Below are 12,396 nucleotides of genomic sequence, written 5' to 3' on the forward strand. Positions count from 1 at the left end.
TCTGGCCATTATAGGTTCAACTACCATTTTTTTGTGGGGGATTTTTCACATCCAATTAACTCGATTTATTTTATTTTTACCCTTGTATGCCACCCCATACTCCAGACCCTGATTCCTTTAAGAGCCTGAGTTCTTGCTTTTCAGAGGCCCCTTATCAAGTTATGAATGTGCAACCAATCACACATAGAAGAACTCACAAAACTAGTTAGCGTGACCCTCCCTGCCACCCACCCATTCCTGAACACTTCCATGTAAATTCTGTTGAAATCGGCTTCCTGATTTGTGATAATTCAGCAGATTCAAGCAGTATTAAAGCAAAAGCTGCTAGCACAGCACACTCTGACTGTGTTTAACAAGGTCATCACCTCTTCAACCGATTGCAAAACAGAAGTGGAATTTATGCAAGACTGCGACATACCAGTGCTGTCCTGCCATTCCCTTTGCCCTTTCCATGCAGTCATCCCCTTGGGGCCATTTTCTTAATGCAATCAACAAGGAAGCCAATAATCAGTCCCAGCTTTGCTGAAGGCTAATTCCAACTGGCCTCATTTAGGACTACACACACCCCGGAGATACTTTCTTATCAATTTGCTATGAAGAGGAGGAAGTCCTTTGGATTGGTGTTGGATCCAAAGTTATTCTTCTAAGGTTGTTTGCAGGAAGGACTACAACCTAGTTGAACCTCCCACAAGAAGACAGGAGGAGGTAACGTTGGGAGGTACATTCTCGCCAGTGCTCCCCTTCCTTCTCTCCTGCAGTTGCCCACCCCCTGCCCATGTCACTGTCTTCCCTTGGGGCACATTTTCAGGGGGCAGAGGAGCTTCAGGAGGAAGCTGCTAATATAGGCCCCTTTAGCCCATCCATTTCCTCCAGGAGAATCTTTGTGTGAGGAGAGTCCCACCTACAGGAATTCTGGATCCAAGCTTTATACAGCTGTGCATTGTGTGTACAGATGCATTGGAAGGCAGTTTGGATTTAACTTCAGTTAGACTAACTGGGACCTTTGGTTCCCTATCCATTTATGAGCCCAGCCAGAGCTCCTGGCTTGGGCCTGGAAAACCCTAAATGGCTTTTGGACTGGAATGCCTAAAGAAGCACTTGATCCCCTGTGAATCTGCCATGGCACTAAAATACCACCAGGGAGCTCTCTCCAGGTCTCTTCCCAGCCTGCTTTCTGCCCAGGATGCGTGTCAGGCTGCAGAAAGGCCTCTCTCCTTGTGCTGCTCTGCCTTTAGAAAGACTTCCCCGAGGAGGCTCACATAGTATTGACACTGCTTTCTTTGTGGTGCCAGTCAAAGACCTTTATATGGGGTGGCACAGGGAAACAGAAATTTTCAATTAATGTTCAATGCACAAATAACACATTACAAAATGCATTTTATGATGAAATGTATTGTACAGAGTATGCAATTAATGATGGTAATCAGTATTCATTCAATATTCATTTTATGTCTTGAAGAGAACATCATGAAGGTGTTGTCCATTTCTCTGTACACATTTGTGGAAATTCTGTATTGCTCAATGTAACAAGTCAAGAAGAATGCCAGCAATTTCCTCTTTAATCCTCCTTTTTAGTTTAGCAATGCTTGCAGGATGGGTGCGGTACACTTTGCTCATAAGATGTCCCCACAGAAAAAAATCAAGGACAGTGAGATCTGGGGATCTTGGAGGCCATGGAATGTCACCATTGAACACCAGCTGGGGACTTCTTTTTTAAGGCTGAACCTGTTTCTTTGAAATTATGCACCCATGTTATAATTGCATGAGCAGAAGGGACATGGTCATGACATCCTAACTGGTCATGATGCCAAAATTCCCTTTGCACAGCAGTCACGCTATCACCATTCTTATAAAAGGCTTTTACAGCTCCTTGCGCACCACTCCCCTGCTCCGTTATAAGGAATGACAAGGGGTTCTAAATGAGGCCACACTGGTTCCAAACGATTGCCAATGCCCCAGGGTCGCCAAGCCTCCTTCCAAAATTTCCTGTTTCCCTGCACCACCCTGTATTTACCACGGCTTTTTACTTTAGGATGAGGCTTTTAATGCGCCATTGCTGTACCTAATTCATGGAATTTTACAGGCACTCCAATGACCTTGTCCCATGATTTCCTATCACTTCTTCCACCTTTTTCTTTAACAGATAAAAATCATTAAGGAGAACAAGGTGGAACAGCTGCACAATCTCATGTGATGGTTAGCGCTAAGAGCCCAGCATCTAGAAGCAACCTTTGTGCTGACCAATAGCTTTGGCTTTTCTCCTCTTCCATTTTCACTGTTGCATTTTTATTAATGTTATTTTTAATTATTTTATTTAATTATTTTATTAATGTTATTTTTAATTTATTTTAATTATTTTAATTATTTTAATTATTTTATGTAATTATTTTATGGGATTACAAGGTCACATGGAAAGCAGTACAGAAAAGCTTTCAATGATTACAACATATATATAGTATTGGATATTGTATATAGAATATTTCATGTATCAGAGTGTATCAGGTGGGGATGATGGGAGTTGAACTCCACATCTGGAGAGCACCAGGTTAGGGAAGGCTGATGTAGCTTATCCCTAGCTGTTTTGTATCCAAGGCCAATTTAGCACTAGCTTTCATCAAAGGCCATAAATGGAGGAAGGGTAACTGGAACTTCTGTGAGAAGTTGTTTCATGGCTCCTATACATGTGAGCAGCAGTTTTTCCCATTTTCACTGCTGCTAATGCTCAGGGCACAGTGTGAGAAGTATGCCTTGAAAACTCTGAGATGGTCAATGAAGATGAACAAGGAGAGGTCCCATAGCTGAGGAATGTAGCCCAGAGCCTGTTCTAATATTAGGAGGACCAGCTCACCATAAGTACAGAAAACTGCCCATTATTTGCTTTATTATATATTTAGTGTGTTGGATGGAAAGGGGCAATATTTGGATGCTCTAGCTCTGAGACAAAATGCATTCCACTATATGGTGGGCACTGACGCCTCCAGATCAAAGTAATTAGTAGTAAGACATTAGAGAAATCAAGCTATTGTGCAAGTACAGCCCCTTTTCTTTTTAAAGAAAGGCAATTGCTCAGCACTGACAAAGGGTCCATTTCTAATGTGAAGAAATGGCATTGGCACAAAAGTGCCATGAAAGGAAGTAAACAGGCTCAAATGAATATTAGTCCTAGGACATACCAAAGAGGCTTGCCTAAGATTATTCCAGAATTGTGTGGTGAACCAGCCAATATCTGGTCATCTTTTACCCATTTTTAATATACATCAAACAGAGTGCTTTAAACACCCGATAACTTTTCTTACACAGTTGAGAAGGCAGTGTGGGTGGGAAATTGTACAACATTGCACTGTTTTTGTGACTATTTTGGCTCAAGGTTTGTTCTAAACATTATTTTCAAAAGGCTAGTGCAACACACACACACACACCCCATCCCCAGTGTGTCTCTCCCAAAATTCGCCTAATGGAGAAAAAACAAAACAAAAAGAAAGTCCAAAAACTTAAGTTTCCACTGCCCCCTTGTGTTTGCATCCTCACAAAAAGTGCACACGGCTATGGAGGAGTGGAGCAATGTGGTGAGCAAACTAATTTTTAAAAGCCCATTACATCTGAAAGAGAAGCTTAAAAAGGGCACAAAAGAGCAAAGGGGGACGAGAGGGTTAAAGGAGTCTACGGTCTGTCTTCAGTATCAGGGCTCAAGCTTTAAAGCAGGCGAAAGTGTGTCCCTAAGCATGTGCAGAGCGCCCCTTTCCTGATACCTGTTCAAATAAGTCACACAGATCAGGAGAGACCACCTGTAGGCAGGCTTCAGCCGAAGCAAACCGGGCCTCCGTGCCGCTACGCCGCCAGCACGCCAGCTGCCACCCCGTCTTGTCTTGGGGGGCTTCTCAGCGCGGTTTCCTCCCCTTAGATCGGCCGCGCGCCAATTCCCGGGAAAGCGCGAAGGGGGAGGGAAGCTGGGCCCCTCGCCTCCAGCGCTGCCGTCTCCGGGTTATAATTTTGCTAACAAGCGCTGCCAGGGAAGCGCTTCGCGATTAAATGAAACTGGGCAGGCCGGGGGGGAGGGGCGCTGGCGCTCGCGATGCGCCACCCCTTCCCCATAACTCGCGAACTGCAGCCGGGGGGAAAGCTGCACCTGCTGGACGGCGTGCGCCGCGCTCTCGCCTGCCGCCGCCCTCTTCCGCGCCCTCCTCTTCCCTTCACTTCCCCCGGGGGGGCGGTCCAGACGCCCGCGCCCCTCCCACCCCCGGCTCGGCTCGGCTCGGCTCGGCTCGCCGCGCCTTGCCCGCGTTGCGGCCGCTCGCTGGCTGCCGAATTTCTTCCGGAGGGGCGGCGTGCCTGTTCCCCGTTCCTTTCGGCTGGCGCTGCGTGTGATCCGGCGAGAGGCCCGCCAGGGAGCGGCGCCGGCGTGCGGCAGGCAGACGGCGGAGCGGGTGCCGCGTGAGTACCCCGCAACCCCGAGCGCCTGCCCTGGTCCCCCCGTTCCCGCGGCGCGGCAGCCGGACGCAGCTTCCCCGGGGCACGATGCGGCGTTCCCTCCGCCGCGGGGCTGGCAGGCAGCCGCATCTCCCGCGCCGGCCGCTTCGCCTCCGCGAATAGCTGAAGCGCGCAGGGTCTTCCTTCCTTCCTTTCGGTTCACTATCTCCCCAGTGCCGAGGGACATCCGATGCGCCTTTTCCCGGAGGCTGCGTTTGCGCGCCTCAGTGTCCTCACGACTGGGGGCGGTGCGGGTGGGGGCAGGGGCGCACGTCTGCGACACGTCCGTGCTAAAACGGTGCCGGTGTCTGCGGCGGCGGCCGCAGGCGGAGGTTCCTCTCCTCCGCTTGTCCCTCTGCGCGCATCCCTTCTGAGGATGTGCGTGGCCGGTGCGCCCGCCGATCGAGTTCAAGGGCATGGAGGGGGTGCCTGGGGAAGCGGCCTTAAAAACCGAGCGATGCTGCTGCCGAGGTAGCTGGGGGGAGGGGGCGGAATGAGATGCTCCGGCTCTCATTCATTCTCTCCTTCCATCGTTCTGAGTTCGTGTGACGCGCAATGTAGGAAGACCAAATTCTCGGATGAGGACATTCTCCGAGTGTGCAGAGTTAAGGCTAGCGAGGCTCAGAGCAGTGGCCAGCGGATCGGGAAGGAAGAGGGCGCAACCATCCTCCCAGGTTTCCTCATGCGTGTGTTAGGAAATGCAATGCAGAGCCCTCAAAGTAGATTTTCTCCGCCAGTGACAAGGGCGTGTGGCATTGCAGCAGGCAGGTGTCGAACCGAAAGGGCCTGAAGCTGCTGTGCGGGCAGCGTCAGCCGTAAACCGCGAACATCTGGAAATGACTCCAGCGTGGAATGATGAAATCTCCCTCCAAGTTGCACTCAAAGATGGCTGCTGTGATGAGGAGGCTGCCTCAGCAAGAGGCATCACCCGTGAGCGGTGGTTTTTGTTGCTAGGCTACATCGGGACGTATAGCCCCCCTTTACATAAATACGTCTCTTGCAATGTTAATGCTTCATACCCCACCGAGAGAGGTCTTCCGTTGCTGCTGTTGGTGCTGTGTGGGAACATCCGTTTCACAAGCAAGCCTGCTGAGGCAGATAAATGCCAGTAGAAGCAGGTTTTCGGGGAAATAAGATTGGTAATGGCCCCGAACCCCCCACCCCCTGGATGTCCGGATGTCCTAGTGGGTTCTAGCTAGCCTGGGGCTGCAGGACCAGAGAATACACAAGACAGTGACACAAATGGAGTCTGAAATCCACATCTTCCGTGTTCAGAATGATGTCTCCAAACTGTCATAGGTGAAGATTTGTGTGAGAAAATGAGTAGAAATGGAGAGGCTACTTGCATAGGAAACAGTGGGTTTTGCTACATCTGCCATGGGAGCTGTTGCATGATCCACCTTATTCTTGCAGCAACCTCATGTAACCTTTCCAGTGTTACTGAATTTCTTTTTTGTTTCCTTTTTTTTTCTGTCCATAATGGAACTCAGTGGTAATTTGTAAGGGCAATTCTTATTATTGATTTAATTTGGCCTTGTAATTTTCTCATTCCTGTGTCAGTGTGGCTAAAGTGCACTAAAGTGATACTTTGACAGTGGTTTTCTGAAATAATTACCAGGAATTTTGAAAATCTTCACTCACCTTAGTCAGAACTAGAGAAGCACAAATTTGGTTAAATTCATTCCATTTCTCTTTTGTGGATGGACCGGCATGTATGTTCCATTCTCTGTTGACTGGCATCTGTGGCCCCTTGTCTGCTCATTACTAGAATTGATTTTTTTAAAACTGGAATTTTGTTCTACTTGCACTGCTTCTGATTAGCACAAACTCCTCCCTCCATGACTTGGAAAAAGCTGTGCCACTGCAGGATCTGCAGCACAGAGTCATTAAATCCAAGCTTATCCAAATCTAACTGGATGGCTTATTATTTCAGATTCTTCCAACAAACCAACAAGGAGCAGTTATTAAGAAATAATAATTCATCCAGTAAGATTCATTGGAGGGACAGTCTTCCATGTCGGATGTATTGGATATTATATTTGATCATCCTCTTCTCCTGCTTTCAACTTTTCATAGCATAATTGTCTTCTCTGGTGAGTCTTGTCTTCTCATGATGTGCCTGAATGTGGATTAAATACATACATGCATAAGAATTTACGGATTGTGCTAGACACAGCACAATGACAGTCTGGTATATAGAGGGGAAGGCCCAAAGAGCCATAAAATGACAGACTGAGGTTCCATGTAAAGCTTCAGATAAGCAAAGCAAACTGATGGCATGCGCCATTATTAATTATCTGTGCAATTTGCATTGCCTTGTTTGAGCAGCCTTTCCCAACCTAGTGCCACACAGAGGTTTTTAGACTATAACCCTCAACATTCTAGCTATACGTGCTGGAGCTGATGGGAATTCAAGTCAAAACCTCTGGAGGGCACCTGATTGGGGAAGGCTGCAGTTGAATTCCCCAAGGGAATAACTCATTCATATCCCAAGGTTGGGTTGAAATGAGGGTGATTCAGAAAGTAATGCCATCTTTCAATGTAGACCAGGGGTTGCTGTTCGTGTCCAAAACACTGTCACAGTATGGGATCATTCTGCAGTGGAATTTAGGATTATAATTAGTGAATGTCCTCAGTGCAGCTTTCTTCCCCAAGAAATGCTACCTGGGTAAGGGTGAATGCCTATCCTCAGTGCCTGTGCCAAGAATGTAGGTGTACCTCCCAAACCGGATCATTTTGGTCCATGGCTGCTCTCCAGTGAAATTGCCTAAAGGGAATGCTGAAGTATGCATTTTAAGGAAATGGTAAAAAGAAAATTACTCTCTGTTAGTCATTGTAGCTGGAACTATGTTAAAAAGGGGATGGTTTTATTTAATATTAGGTAAGGAGCATAGACTATTTTATAGTCAGTGCAGCTGGACCTTTAGCTTTGATGTTGCTATTATGAACTATGGGAAATGAATTGCAAATACATGGATTGGCGCTCTGCATTTTCTAAAGATGGACTTGCAAGGGTCTTACTAGCTATGGAAGGGCCATAGCTCAATGACAGAGCACACACCTGGCATGCAGAAGGTTCAGCTTCTGTCTCCAGCACTTCCAGATAGGGCTGGAAAAAACACCAGCTTGAATCCCTGCAGAACTGCTGCTAGTCCGTGTTGACAATACTGGGCTCAACAGACCGATGAGTTAAGTCAATAGAGGACAGCTTCTTAGCAATGCATTCATTTTCCATTCTTTGTTTTAATGCAACATACACATAAGGTGTTCTGTGAGTTTTGAAATCAAACTTCAGTGTATAGCAAGAGGCTGGAGACAATGTTTTTTGTAGCAACACATGAATCTCATTGTAGCTGAATTCTGCACAGGTCAAGATCTTTGCACTGTGTGTCCTCTGCATGACCTTACTCACATTTGTAGCACATGCAACATATTTATACCGTATTTGGAGTGTTCCATCACAAACCAAATCCTTGCAGGCAAGTGCAAAGGATATTGCTTAGGCAATAATAAGGAAAGCAGGGGGAAAGAATTATGGGGCCAGGTGAGGGGTTATTTTTGTTATGTGCTGCCAGGTCATCTCTGACTAATGGTGACCCTATGAATGAAAGCTCTCCAAACTGCCCTATCCATGGCATCTCTGCTTAGCCATCCTAAATTCAAGGCTGTGGCTTCCTTTATGGAGTCAGTCCATCTCCTATTTGGGTTTCCTTTTTCTGCTTTCGACTTTCCCTAGCATGATTGTCTTCTCTAGGGATTCTTGCCTTCTCAGGATGTGTCTGAAATATGAGCACCTCAGTTTTGTCATTTTTGCCTTAGGGAAAGTTCTGGCTTGATTTGATCTAGGACCCACTTGATTGTCTTTCTGTCAGTCCAGGGTATTTGCAAAGGTGAAGGGTAGATGTAGATAAATGGAGAGCCCAAGGGCTGCTGGGAGTGGCGTATGGAGAGCAGCTACTAACAGAAGGGCCACTGATAGGGCCATGGACTGGAGCAACACAGCCTTTTCCCAGAGAAGGAAGGAAGTCCCAGTTCCTAGAGTTTACCTATCATTAGCTGAATGCTAACCTCTGTCTGCAGTAAATTGATTAGGTGGCCTTAGGCGAGCCATTAAATCTCACCCCCAGGCCAACCCTGTCTCTGTAGCATGGGATAATAGTGCTTACCTTATCTCAGCCATCCTGAAAATCCTGTAAGGTTTGTGAAGTACTTTGAAACATTAAACTAAACATCTAAAGCAATATGAATGCTTCTTGTTGCTATGCAGGAAGTTGTTGTGGATGACTCGAGGCAGTAGCAGGTTGGTTTACAGAAAAAAGACCTACAACTTCTAGCATGGCTGGCTGGGGAAGCTAGGATTTTTCTGTCTTTTTTCTGCCTTTGCACCCTGAGAACCTGAGTGACAATCATAAAGAACACTTATTTCAGGCTATCAATAGCCTATAAACCCAAAACATACTAACCTGATTTTCTTCTAGGGCAACACTGCAGTCTGAAATTGACAGATGAAATGCGCAGAACTTAAATGTATTCGACCCGAATCATGTTGCATGTTATTGTTATTCTTGCTACTCACCACATCTTGCTGGTGTAATTTGTTTGTATTTGGAAGCTGGCAGATTGCCCAAGAGTCTTCCACAAAGTCGTTTCCTGTAAAGATGCAATTATACAAATTTATTCATGAATAGTCCAGTGCCTTATGTGGAACTTAATTGTTCAATCTGAGCTAGATGAACATGGATTTCCAGGTGATTTGCAATTTCCATATGCATAAGAACTAAATATCCAATACGAGCTTGGGAATGCACAATTTTGTACGTTGAGTGCACTCAGACACTATTGTATTCCTATGCTAAATGTATCTTCCCATTGAAATTAATATATTATACACATGTATACCTATATACAGGATTTCCTGCTTGCAGTCTGACCCCTGGTGCTGTATGGACTTGGGCATGCCCATGTGCATATAGAGGCATTCTGTGGCTCACAAGGGCTTCATTGTGCACTCGGTGGATGGGATGTTTCTTCTGCACATGCTAGCTAAGTGATACAAATGCACAGAAAAGCCAATCCATTGAAGTGAATGATGCTGCAGATCCGTTTGAGACAGTAATTCTGCACGCATATATGTTCTCCTGTGTGATCCTGCAAGAACTACAGTGCATGAAGGATATTCACAGAAATGGCAGCCATGCCATCATTTTGTACAACATAAAAATTCTATTTTTAAAAGAGGGCAGTGTTGCAATCTGAAGCAAATTCTGTATTGCTGCTGGACTTTCATTGCAGGTATAGCACCAGCTTTTAAACAAGGTTTGAAGTCTTCTTTCTTGGTGTTAAGAGCTAATGTATTCCTTGTATTTAAAAAAAGTTTAATTTTTCTCAAGACTTACATTTCATTTTCAAAAATGGATTAAAAGTTTTGTACTAAATATTTAAACCTGTGTCAATGCCCTCTTAACGTTCTGTAAGAATGGTTTATTATGTAATTGGAATTTTACTGCATATTTTAATAGTGTATTTTAATATTCTGTAACTAGTTTGAGAGCCATTTCGGGTAAAGATGGGGCAGAAATGTTTTAAGTAAATAAGACATTTAACATTTTTAAAAACATGCATACTTTCTATCAGCTAAAAGAGAACTTCTGTCAATATCCTTTCAGTATGTTAGCAGAGGGACAACATATTTAATTCATTTTAATTTGATGTCTACCCATTCCAAAAGTAAGGAAGGGAGGCTCACTAAAGGTACTGAAGTGTCTTCACCATAGTGGAAATATGGCTGTAATAAAAAATAAATTTACAGTGATTCCCGAAGAGATTGGAGGCCTTTAAGGCCTTCCATGTGCAAATGTGGTACAAACTGTGAGACTGTGGCTGGGATCCAGAGAACCAGAGAGCTGCATCAGCGGAACACCAGGGCTAGGTGCTCTTTTACCCAGCAACCTCCCAAAGAGCCAGCCAGCCACGAGGGTTGGGGCACTGCCAGCTTCTTTAGACGGCCACTAGCTGGACCGCTCCCTCAGTGGGTCTGCTGCCTCACCACCATTGTCAGCAGCTGTTCTTGCTCTTCCTTCTCTTCCTCCCCATGGATTGCCGGAGCTCTGCAGAGCGAGCAGACCTTGGCATCTACTGCTCCTCCTCACCGCCACCACCACCACCACTGTCCGGGACAGAGTGACAGTCTGGTGAGCAAGCAGGTTGCAGTGGTGAGGAAGAGGAGGAATTTCAGTCTCTGGGGCCCTCCTGGCTATTGGCCGTTTGCAGGCGCCCAACCAAACCTCCCCCTGTTGGTAGCCCTGTTCTCTTGATGGGTGCATGGATCTGTACTCTGCTTTTCCCTTCTAAAGGAAGCTCAAAGTGCCTGACATCACACAAAACAAATAATATCAAATTTTCTTCATTCATTGTAGAGACCAGTCTGACTTTAGCATAGTGTTTTCTTGTTTCTTTCTTTTTTTATATGTAATTAAGTTTTCCTGATGAATGCATATGTAAGCATTCTGGTTTGTGAAGGTCAAGGTTACCCAATTAATATTCTGGGGTTTTTTTTACTTCCCAGTTAATGAGTTATTAAGGAACAATGACAATAAAATAGTACTTTGTCACTCTTCCAGCATGTTTTGGAGCAGTAAATAACTTGGCAACATTTATTCAAGCAGATTACATGATATGTACAGTACATATGAAAGCTTATTAAATGTAGGTTACCTATAGTGAGATTCTAAGCTTACTTCCTTGTTAGTAAGTCATGTCTTATTTCTGATGTTTTGTAGGAAAATATTAGTCATTGTGACAAAGATTATTCTGCATCATCACTCCAGTTTTCAAAGTTTTTTTGTTTTTCCCAGAAAAATTGAGGCATAGAACTAATCTATTACTAAATAACCAGTTTCAGAAAAGTGAAATATTTTATTAATTAACAAATTTCTAAATTGCCAAGTATAGTGAATTAATCAGGTCTTGCACCATTTAAACTCCAAAGGTCATGGCTACCGGTACAAAGAGTGCAAAGGAGCTTAAGTCTGCGTTCCAGTATTTCTTTTACAATGTTTCTAAAGTCCAGCTGCCAAGTGCAGTCCTGACAAGTGGAGTAATGACGTACAGTCCAAGGGCCAAATAGACAGAGTACATGCAAGAAGTAATGGGTTATGTAATTGCTGATTAGAATGTGAAGGTGGTTGTTACTGGGAATATCTTTGCTAACCTTTTTATCTTCTGGGTTTTATATGCCATCAGCAGTGATGGCTCCAGGTTTTATAGGGCACTAGGGCAAGACAGCCTCAGTCTCTCTCTCTCTGAGTCTACCTTCCCATCAGAATTCCTCGTTGTCATTGTTACTTCCTGCCTTCTCCTCTTCACCACCGATACTACCTGCTCGCTTGCCAAGCAGAGAGTCAATGAGTGTATAGCTGGTGATACCTCCCCTGTGTCTCCATGGTGCCACCCCTGTTGAAAGGGCGACAGTGGAAAGTAGATGATCACACACACGGCAGTGATGAAGAAGAGGTTGGGGGCTCATGCTGCCTCTTGCTGTCTATCAGATGAACCGCTGACTTATTTCCCTTTAAATACTTTAGCCTTTTCACTTGGCCAGAATCTGTTTCTTTTCAACAATTTAAAAGAGTCATAGAATCATAGAATAGTAGAGTTGGAAGGATCATGAAGGCCATCATGCCCAACCCCCTGCTGTTGCAGGACACCACATTACACCATCCCACCCAGATGGCCGTCCAGTTTCTTTTTGAATGTCTCTAGTGTGGCAGAGCCCACCACCTCTCTAAGGCAGTTGGTTGCACTGTCGCATTACTCTTGACAGTGAGGAAGCTTTTCCTGATGTCCAGCCTGAATCTGGGTTGTCGCAACTTGAATTGATTATTCCAGGTCCCACACTCTGGCATCAACAAGAAGAGATCTTGACCTTCC

General features: G+C 45.2%; 1 protein-coding gene across 6 annotated transcripts in view; it reads left to right on the forward strand.

Moving 5' to 3' along the window:
* Positions 1 to 4,252: 4,252 nt before the first annotated feature.
* Positions 4,253 to 12,396, forward strand: part of SFXN1 (sideroflexin 1) — a 32,019-nt gene continuing 23,875 nt past the window's right edge. For 4 of the 6 annotated variants that reach the window (XR_006417033.1, XR_006417034.1, XR_006417035.1 and 1 more), the window contains exon 1: positions 4,253 to 4,431. The gene's annotated coding sequence lies outside the window, so the exon portion shown is untranslated. Of the gene's footprint in view, positions 4,432 to 6,400; positions 6,561 to 9,394; positions 9,760 to 12,396 lie in introns of those variants that run through there. The other 2 variants (XM_044454425.1, XM_044454426.1) reach the window with 2 other exon arrangements.

Source organism: Varanus komodoensis, unplaced genomic scaffold, assembly GCF_004798865.1.
Source record: "Varanus komodoensis strain SLA01 unplaced genomic scaffold, ASM479886v1 scaffold7_3, whole genome shotgun sequence".
Taxonomy (NCBI): domain Eukaryota; kingdom Metazoa; phylum Chordata; class Lepidosauria; order Squamata; family Varanidae; genus Varanus; species Varanus komodoensis.